Here is a 10,582-nt window from a genome sequence, read left to right as displayed (position 1 = left end):
CAGCCCGTCGCCCCTACCATTGATGTTGCTGTGTTTTATGGCACTAACGTCTTGCTTTGCACATTCTTTTTTTCCCCTCTTCACTCTTGTATAATTTGTGTATTAATTCTATTCTGTGTGTTGTCTGAACCTACTGGCTTTTGATGTTGCCGCAAGTTCTTAGTATCTGTACCTCTATAATTGTGCATATGACTTAAAAGCTTCAAGATGTTAGAAGGTCAGAGACAAACAAGGAAATTTGTCACAGCATATGCATTTTAATAAAATTAAATGTGAATTTGTACACTTCGAGGGGGAAGCAATGATTCAATCGATAGCACTTTAGTCTGAGTGGGTAAACCGATAAATCAAGGTGTGAAGCAGGACTTGGTGCAGGTCTCAACCTGAAACATTGATAATTTCTTTTCCACCACTGCCAACATTCCCCAAAGGCCCCAGTTTAATTGTGTATCAATCGAATTTCATAATGCTCTTTTATTGGACTTCCCTGTGGGTAAATTGGCTGCTGCTTGACCCACTGAGTTCCAGTAAATTCAGAATCAGGTTTATCATTATTCACATATTTTGCGGAGTTTGTAGTTTTGTGACAGCAGTCAAGCAAGGTACAAAAAATACAGCAAGTTCTAAAATAAATAATGCAAAAGATGAATAATGAGCTAGCATTCATGAACTGTTCAGACATCTGATAGGGAATGGGAGGAGTTTTAAAAGCAGTGAGTGTGGGGTCTTCAAGCTCCTGCATCATCTCCTTGATGGTAGTATTGAGAAGAGGACATGTCTCAAATAGAGGTTTTATTTCGAAGATCAGGACAAATAAATTTGGTATCCTGTTCAATACCAATCCATCGATGAGCATTGCAAAAAAAAAACAGGTCATTATCATTGTGCTCCTTGTTGGATATTGCTCTCTGAATTGGCTTGTGCATGTCTGAAATTGACCGCCTTTTATTAGCAGTAGTATGTTGTTTAAAGCTGTGAAAGAAGCTCTTTTTGCCCTTTTTTTTTAATAATAGTAGCGAAATCTAGATGGATGTATACTGAGTGGGACCTGGGTATATAATCATTAACTTTTGAAAGTGGCAGGCTATGTAGATGTGGATTACGGGAGGAATAGAGATGGGAATAACCCTATTGACGTCAATGGATCTGGGGTTGAGAGGGTAAACAACTTTAAGTTCCTCAGCATCCACATCACCGAGGACCTCACGTGGTCTGCACACACCAGCTGTCTGGTGAAAAAGGCACAACAGCACTTCTTTCACCTCAGGTGGTTGAGCAAGTTTAGTATGGGCCCCCACATCCTAAAATCTTTCTACAGGGGCACAATTGTCAGCATCCTGACCAGGTGTATCACTGCCTGGTACGGGAACTGTACTTCCCTTAGCCGCAGGACTTTGCAGAGAGTGGTGCGGACAGCCCAGCGCATCTGTAATTGTGAATTTCCCATGATTCAGGACATTTACAAGGACAGGCGTATAAAAAGGGCTCCTAAGATCATTGGGGACCCAGGTCACTCCAACCACAATCTGTTCCAGCTGCTAACATCTGGGAAGTGATACGGCAGCATAAAAGCCAGGACCAACAGGCTCTAGGACAGCTTTTTCCACCAGGCCATCAGACTGACGAACTCACTGATTTCAGTGTATATTACACTGACTGTTCTATTTATTATAAATTATTATAAATTTCTATGATTGCACATTTTACATGGAGACGCAACATAAATATTATTACTCATGTATGTGAGGGATGTAAGAAATAAAGTCAATTCAATTCAGATGTAAGTATAAGGAAAGTGTATGAGACATGGCTTTTTAGATAGGAACTGAGAATCTGTTACTGGTGAAGCCTCAGTTGGAGTGCTGTGCGCACATATGAGTACCAAAGTTTTGGAGAGCTGTCAGGGCCTCAGTCCAAAAGGGTTTTCTATTTATTTGTGAGGTGAAATTATTCTCCTTAGATTCTCTTTAACTTTCTATGTTCTAATAATCTGGGCAAATGGTAAACTTGCTTCTGATAAATGGATATAAAAATGTCAGAAGTTGAAGAGGAAATTAGATTTTATCTTCACATGGCAGTATGATTTGGACACAACGCCAGACAGGAAAATATGTAAATTTCAAATAATGTTCCCAAAACCAAATTCTTGAGGAGGGCACCATTCGAGATGCAAAGAGAATGGCAGTTCATTCAAAATTAAAAATTTAAGGTCAGAAAAGTTGCTGCTGCAATCAGGGCTTAGTAAGCTATTTAAACGTTCATTACCTCCTGCATCAAAGTAATACTTCTGAGTTTTTTCAGGATATTTTACAGCAAGAGTATTTTCTAAAGACTTTTGGTGATTGATGTTTGCAGATTCTGTTGGAGGAGGCAGACCTCAGTGGAGCAATAGAACTCAATGACAACAACTTTGGGTTTATGCGCTTAATTGTTTGTATGTGTTCTACAGAAATTGTGAATCATATATTGACAGTGAACAGTGATAGCTTTGGCCTCATTACCAGAGCAGAATCCGGACCTGTGTTTCCCTTATCCTGTGATAAAAAGGCCACAAAATGGCACACAGGCCCAAAAACATCGGAACATGTGTAAAGCAAAACACTCACTGAAAAGTAAATCTTTTAGCTATCAGCAGAATGAATAACATTCCAGTTTTGTGCCAAGGTTATTTCAGAAGGCAGTAACACATCAGTGAGACGTCCATTTGCAGGTCAAATATTTTCTTTTCATATAAAAATGACCATAGAACCATCAAACATTACAGCACAGAAACAGGCCTTTTGGTCCTTCTTGGCTGTGCCGAACCATTTTTCTGCCTAGTCCCACTGACCTGCACCTGGCCCATATCCCTCCATACACCTCTCATCAATGTACCTGTCCCAAGTTTTTCTTAAATGTTAAAAGTGAGCCCGCATTTACAACTTCATCTCGCAACTCATTCCACACTCCCACCACTCTCTGTGTGAAGAAGCCGCCCCCCCCCCCCCAATGTTCCCTTTAAACTTTTCCCCCTTCACCCTTAACTGATGTCCTCTGGTTTTTTTCTCCCCTAGCCTCAGTGGAAAAAGCCTGCTTGCATTCACTCTATCTATACCCATCATAATTTTATATACCTCTATCAAGTCTCCCCTCATTCTTCTACGTTCCAGGGAATAAAGTCCTAACCTATTCGACCTTTCTCTGTAACTCAGTTTCTCAAGTCCTGGCAACATCCTTGTAAACCTCTGCACTCTTTCAACCTTTATTAATATCCTTCCTGTAACTTGGTGTCCCAAAACTGCACACAGTACTCCAAATTGAGCCTCACCAATGTCTTTCCAACCTCACCATAACATTCCAACTCTTATACTCAATACATTGATTTATAAAGGCCAATGTACCAAAAGCTCTCTTTACTACCCTATCTACCTGTGATGCCACTTTTAGGGAATTTTGTATCGTATTCCTAGATCCCTCTGTTCTACTACATTCCTCAGTGCCCAACCATTTACCTTGTATGTTCTACCTTGGTTTTTCCTTCCAAAGTGCAATACCTCACACTTGTCTGCATTAAACCATCTTCCATTTTTCAGCCCATTTCTCCAGATCCCTCTGCAAGCTTTGAAAACCTTCCTCACTGTCCACTACACCTCCAATCTTTGTATCATCAGCAAATTTGCTGATCCAATTTACCACATTATCATCCAGATCATTGATATAGATGACAAATACTAATGGACCCAGCACTGATCCCTGTGGCACACCACTAAACACAGGCCTCCACTCAGAGAAGCAATCCTCCACCACCACTCTCTGACTTCTCCCATTGAGCCAATGTCTAATCCAATTTACTACCTCACCATGTATACCTAACGACTGAATCTTCCTAACTAACCTCCCATGCGGGACCTTGTCAAAGGCCATACTGAACTCCATGTAGACAACATCCACTGCCTTCCCTTCATCCACTTTCCTTGTAAACGCCTCGAAAAAATAGATTTGTTAAACATGACCTACTATGCACAAAGCCGTGTTGACTCTCCCTAATAAGTTCCTGTCTAGCTAAATACTTGTAGATCCTATCTCTTAGTACTCCTTCCAATAATTTACCTGCTACTGATGTCAAACTTACCGGCCGATAATTTCCCAGATTACTTTTAGAGCCTTGTTTAAACAATGGAACAACATGAGCTATCCTCCAATCCTCCGGTACCTTACCTATAGATACCGACTTTTTAAATGTATCTGCCAGGGCTTCTGTAATTTCAACACTAGCCTCCTTCAAGGTCTGAGGTAGTACCCTGTCAGGTTCTGGGGATTTATCTACTCTGATTTGCCTCAAGATAGCAAGCACCTCCTCCTCTTCAACCTGTATGGGTTCCATGACCTCACTATTTGTTTGCCTTATTTCCATTGACTCCATGCCAGTTTCTGTAGTAAATACAGAAGCAAAAAAAGCATTTAAGATCTCCCCCATTTCTTTTGGTTCCATACATAGCTGACCACTCTGATCTTCAAGAGGACCAATTTTATCCCTTACTACCCTTTTGCTCTTAATATACCTGTAGAAGCTCTTCGGATTATCCTTCACCTTCACTGCCAAAGCTACCTCATGTCTTCTTTTAACCCTCCTGATTTCTTTAAGTTTTTTTTCTGCTCTTTTGATGCTCCTCAAGTAATTATTTGTTTCCTGTACATGCCATACATCTCTCTCTTTTTCTTTATCAGAGTTCCAATATCCCTAGAGAATCAAGGTTCTTTATTCTTATTCACTTTGCCTTTAATCCTGACAGGAACATACAAACTCTGCACTCTCAAAATTTCTCCTTTGAAGGCCTCCCACTTACCATCGACATCCTTGCCAGAGAACAACCTGTCCCAATCCACACTTTTTAGATCCTTTCTCATTTCTTCAAATTTGGTCTTTTTCCAGTTTAGAACCTCAACTTGAGGACCAGATCTATCTTTATCCACAATCAAGTTGAAACTAATGGTGTTATGGTCACTGAAACCAAAGTGTTCCCCTACACACTCTTCAGTCACCTGTCCTAACTCATTTCCTAATAGGAGATCTAAGATTGCATCCTCTCTAGTCGGTACCTCTATATGCTGATTTAGAAAACTTTCCTAAATGCATCTTACAGACTCTAACCTGTCTAGACCTTTAACAGTATGGGAGTCCCAATCAATACGTGGAAAATTAAAATCTCCTAATATCAGAACTTCATGTTTCCTGCAATTGTCTGCTATTTCTCTGCAAATTTGCTCCTCCAATTCTCGCTGACTATTGGGTGGTCTATAATACAACCCCATTAATGTGGTCATACCTTGCCTGTTTCTCAGCTCCACCCATATGGCCTCGGTAGACAAGCTCTCTAATCTGTCTTGCCTGAGCACTGCTGTAACATTTTCCTTGACTAGCAATGCCACCCCCCCACCCTTCATCCATCTGCCTCTATCATGTCTGAAACATCGGAACCCTGGAACATTAAGCTGCCAGTTCTGGCCCTCCTGTAGCCAAGTTTCACTAATGGCTACAATGTCATAATTCCACGCCCTCAGCTCGTCGGCCTTCCCCACAACTCGCGTTGAAATAGACACACCTTAGAAGATTATTACCACCACACACAACCCTTCTATTTGTGACTTTGCATGAAAATTTAACATCATTTATTTTCACCCCTGCTCCGCTATCTACTCTGGCACTCTGGTTCCCATCCCCTTGCAAATCTAGTTTAAACCCTCTCTTTCCCCCCCTGCTCCCCACCAATAGCACTAACAGACCTCCCTGCAAGAATATTGGTCCCCCTGTAGTTCAGGTGTAACCCGTCTCACTTGTACAGGTCCCACCTGCCCCAGAAGAGGTCCCAATGATCCTGAAATCTGAAACCCTGCCCCGTACACCAGTTCCTCAGCCATGTTGTTCATCCTCCAGAGCATCCTATTCTTACCCTCAGTGGCACGTGGCACAGGTAGCACTCCTGAGATTACCACCCTTGAGGTCCTGCTTTTTAACTTCCTACCAAGCTCTCTATACTCACTGTTCAGGACTTCCTCACTCTTTCTCCCTACGTCATTGGTATCGGTGTATTATGACATCTGGCTGCTCACAGGATCAGAGACATCCCTGACCCTGGCACCCAGGAAGTAACAAACCATCCGGGAGTCTCTGTCGTGACCACAGAACCTCCTGGCTGTACCTCTAGCTATTGAGTCCCCTATCACTACCGCTCTGCTCTTCTTTCCCCCTCCTTTCTGCATTGCAGAACCAGACTTGGTGCCAGAGATCCAGCTTCCACAGCTTGTCCCAAGCAAATCAAGTACAATGGCCAAATCAGATATTGAATTTTCTCTGACCACAATGTTTGATTATGTTCTGCATTTCATGGACAGTAACCAATCATATGATGGGTTGCTTTAATTTTCAAATGAGTAGAAGGTGGTGGCATTTCAATAATTTTGGAACAGTTGTTGGTTGCCCACTATTCAGGAGCAAGATTTGATCCTTCCATTTTATTTGGGGCTCTCAATAAGGAATCTATTCAGTTTATTACAGCTGTTCTGAGCTCTAACAATCCTAGATCTTACCACTCTGTTGAAACTATCCATTTTGTGTATTTTCTGTTCAAAACAAACACTTAATTTATGCATATAAAATAGACCTGTCTATTGGAAATACCTGGAAATCAGGTTCAGTGCCATGAATCTGTTGTAATTTACAGTATGTCAGTCTTGATTATGTGGACATCTTAATGCTGTTCCTGTCTGAAGCAGCTTCAGTGGCAGCAGCTTCTGATTCTCTTATATTGTGAATGATGAGAGTACTTTGTGCTCTTTTATGTTTTGCATCAATAGATTTTTAATTATAACTTAAAAGTAAAAGCATAATTTTTAATTAACTGTGAATGAAAACTAAAGATCAAAACGTAACTCAGGATTCTAAAGTAGACACTGTGAAATCAAGCATTTCAGTAATGTTTAAAAATATCAGATCAGTATCCATTGTATTATGGAATGTGAAACAAAGAGGATGGCAGTTCATACAAAATTAAAAATTTACGGTCAGAAAAGTTGCTGCTGCAATCAGGGCTTAGTAAGCTATTTAAAAGTTCATTACCTCCTGCATCAAAGTAATATTTCTGAGTTTTTTCAGGATATTTTACAGCAGGAGTATTTTCTAAAAACTATTTCGGTGATTGATTTTTGCAGATTCTGTTGGAGGAGGCAGACCTCAATGGAGCAATAGAACTCAATGACAACAACTTCGGGTTTATGAACTTAATTGTTTGTATGTGTTCTACAGAAATTGTGAATCAGATATTGACAGTGAACAGTGATAGCTTTGGCCTCATTACCAGAGCAGGATCCGGACCTGTGTTTCCCTTATCCTGTGATGATAAGGCCACAAAATGGCACGCAGGCCCAAAGCCACCGGAACATGTGAAACAAAAGCTCAGTGTGGGGGTTTAAAGCAAAACACTCACTGAAAAGTAAATCTTTTAACTGTCGGCAGAATGGATAACACTCCAATGTTATTTCAGAAGGCAGTAACACATCAGTGAGACATCCATTTGGCAGGTCAAATATTTTCTTTTCATATAAAAATGACCAAGCTAATCAAGTACAATGGCCAAATCTGATGTTGAATTTTCTCTGACCACAATGTTTGATTATGTTCTGCATTTCATGGACGGTAACCAATCATATGATGGGTTGCTTTAATTTTCAAATGAGGTAAAAGTGGTCACATTTCATTTGAATAATTTTGGAACAGTTGTTGGTTGCCCACTGTTCGGGAGCAAGATTTGATCCTTCCATTTTGTTTGGGGCTCTCAATAAGGAATTTGTTCAGTTTACAACAGCTGTTCTGGCTGTCCACGTATCAATACCGCCTCTTTATTTTTTTTGCACTATTTATTTATTTTGTAATTGATAGCAATGATATGAACTGCTTTGCTCTGCACTGCTGCCACAAAAGAGCAACTTTCACATCAAGCAACACACAAAATGCTGGAGGAACTTAGCAGGCCAGGCAGCATCTATGGGAAAGAGTATATTTGACATTTCAAACTGAGATTTTGACTGAACTCTTTTCCATAGATGCTGCCTGGCCTGTTGAGTTCCTCCAGCATTTTATGTGTGTTGCTTGGATTTCCAACATCTGCAGATTTTCTCTTGCTTGTGATTGAATTTCATCACATATATAACAGTGATAATAAATTTATTTGATTTTGATGTTTATGAAAAGTGACGTATATATTCCATGTCATGCAATATCATGTTTGTCATTCCCCCTTTGCCACAGCCATTGCGTAACAGATAGAAATTCATAAAAATATTATTTTCCAAGCACTGGTATGTTTAAGGTTGGTAGGTTGGCTCACTCACCCAAGTTAAGATGAAAAAGGCACAAAAATAGGCATAGTTCAGGAGCCAGGAATGTAAGTTTTATAATTTTATAATTAGTATCTCACACTACAGGAAGTCAATAATTGCAGTTGACAGGATAACAGGGTTAGAATAGGAACTTAAGAATCAGTAGCAAATTCTGGTTTAAGATGGGCTACAGCTTACTGATGGTTCATAAAACAAGAAATACTAAATACTTTATTAATAGCACTTTTTCTGTGAAAAATTGTGGTAAATGACCAACGTAACGAGTGAAGAGCTGAGCGCAGGATAGGCTGACTCGATGATCGAGGCGTGCAGGTGCGATGCAAAGTCAGAGTGAGGATTGAGAAAAGGTAAAAGGGGAAGTGGTTGGAGTGAGGTCAAGATGGAGTCAGGACGTGCAAAGTGGGAAAAGTGAGAATGGATGAATTTTGGATCAGGTCTATCTAAATCAAGGGCAAATTGGTTCAATCTAAGTGTTGGGCACAGGCTGGACCATGGCAGTGGGGTCCACGTCCAGAGTGTATTGAAGAAACGGCCCAGTTCCTAGTGTGGGGAATGACCTATTTGGGCAATTTAAATGTTGTGCCAGATAGATTGAAAAGGCTGAGTGTTGGGACTGGAGGCAAGGGTCAAGCCAGTTCTACTCACTGTTCTGATGTTTACACCACTCTCCACAGCGCTGAGGCTGTGGTCTGCTCTGGGCTTTTTCTGTAAGCTCAGTTTTCATTCCGCTGTGTGATGATCTGAAGCTGTGAGCCAGTTCTGGCTGCTCCAGGCTTCATGTCTATGGACTCACTTCAGTTCTGAGTGCTGTTGCTTGCTTTTATTGTTTGCATGTTCTGTGTGTTTTTTCCTCTCTCTCTGCACATTGGGTATTTGTTAGTTTTTTTTGCCCGATGCTGGCCCTCTAGGCCTGAGTTGACGTAGTAGTAGTAGTTTTTTCTCTCTCTGGTTTCTTGCTTTGGCTTCCCGTAAGGAGACGAATCTCAAGTATGTATAGATCTGTATAATTTATACATACTTTGATAATAAATGTACTTTGAACAGCCTATCAAAGCCTTTGAGAGGTTTTAATATCCAGTCTGACCTACATAAGTGCAGCAGACAGGTGCTCAATATATGTGTGTCATTTATCAACCTTACAGTCTTAGAGGATTGCCTGTAGAGCAAGCAAGCTTGGGACATTAGAATTTGTGTGAAGCCCCAAACTTACAGAAACTTTTTTTGGGGGAGAGTGGGTGTTCATGGTTGCAATGGAAAGGGATGGCAGCAGTTTGCTACAGCTTTGCCAGCATTTCTCAGTGAGCCCTCATATTGTTGAGATATAGATTACCAGCATAAATTGAAGGCTCCTGAAAATCTGCAGGTGTCTAGATGTGACTGTTTCAATAGGCTTAATGCAAAGAATCTGTCAATGCATTTCCTTTCTTTTGAAGTATTTTCAAGCTGTATTGTAGCATCAACAGATCTTAAAAGATTTTCATATAATTAAGTTAGATAACGGATAAACCTATTTTGATAAGGAGGAAATTACAGTCAGACTAAATAAATTAATAGATTATGAGATAGGAGCTGGATTTCAGATTCAGTTTGTTTTGTTTTCACACAGTGTGCTACTTGAAGTATTTTACAGAATGAGAATAAATATCCCTACATTTTAGACAGCTTTACTTTGACTCTTAAAGGGCTGAGAAGAATGAAGTAATTTTTTTTTCAAAGGCTTTGTTGAGGTCGTATTTTTGCAGTTGACTGACCAGCTAATTAGACAGGAATATGATTTCTTTCTCTTCACTATCTTTTCCTTTGAGGGATTTCTGGCAGGGATTTTTCAATGCCTAATTGGAAGTGGAAAAATACAATTTCCAAGTTCTGTGTCCAAGATTATGTTAAATTTAGATTTAGAGACTTATAGCATGGTAATAGACCTTTTGGATTCAATGAACCCGTGCTGCCCTATTACACTGATCCGATCGACCCATTCATCTTTGGAATGTGGGAGGAAGCAGAGCACCCCAAGAGGACTGGCATGATTATGGGGAGAATATACGAACTCCTTACAGACAGTGGTGGAATTGAACTCTGGTCACCGGTGCGCGAATACCTTTACGCTAACCGCTTGGCTACCATACTAGAAACAGTGGAATGTATCCTGTTACTCTGTAGGAGGGAGTTGTGCTTGCAGGATATGTGTTTGTGTGTTGCCATATTT

At 40.5% G+C, this 10,582-nt stretch overlaps 1 protein-coding gene across 1 annotated transcript in view; it reads left to right on the top strand.

Annotated features, from left to right (window-relative positions):
• The window catches only part of nsrp1 (nuclear speckle splicing regulatory protein 1), a 55,430-nt gene that overhangs the window by 703 nt on the left and 44,145 nt on the right, over window positions 1–10,582 (top strand). The gene's annotated exons all lie outside the window — the stretch shown is intronic.

This window comes from Hypanus sabinus, chromosome 6 (assembly GCF_030144855.1).
Source record: "Hypanus sabinus isolate sHypSab1 chromosome 6, sHypSab1.hap1, whole genome shotgun sequence".
NCBI classification, from domain to species: domain Eukaryota; kingdom Metazoa; phylum Chordata; class Chondrichthyes; order Myliobatiformes; family Dasyatidae; genus Hypanus; species Hypanus sabinus.
Note: the sequence above shows the minus strand (reverse complement) of the source record. Positions and strands in the feature narration are given on the sequence as shown.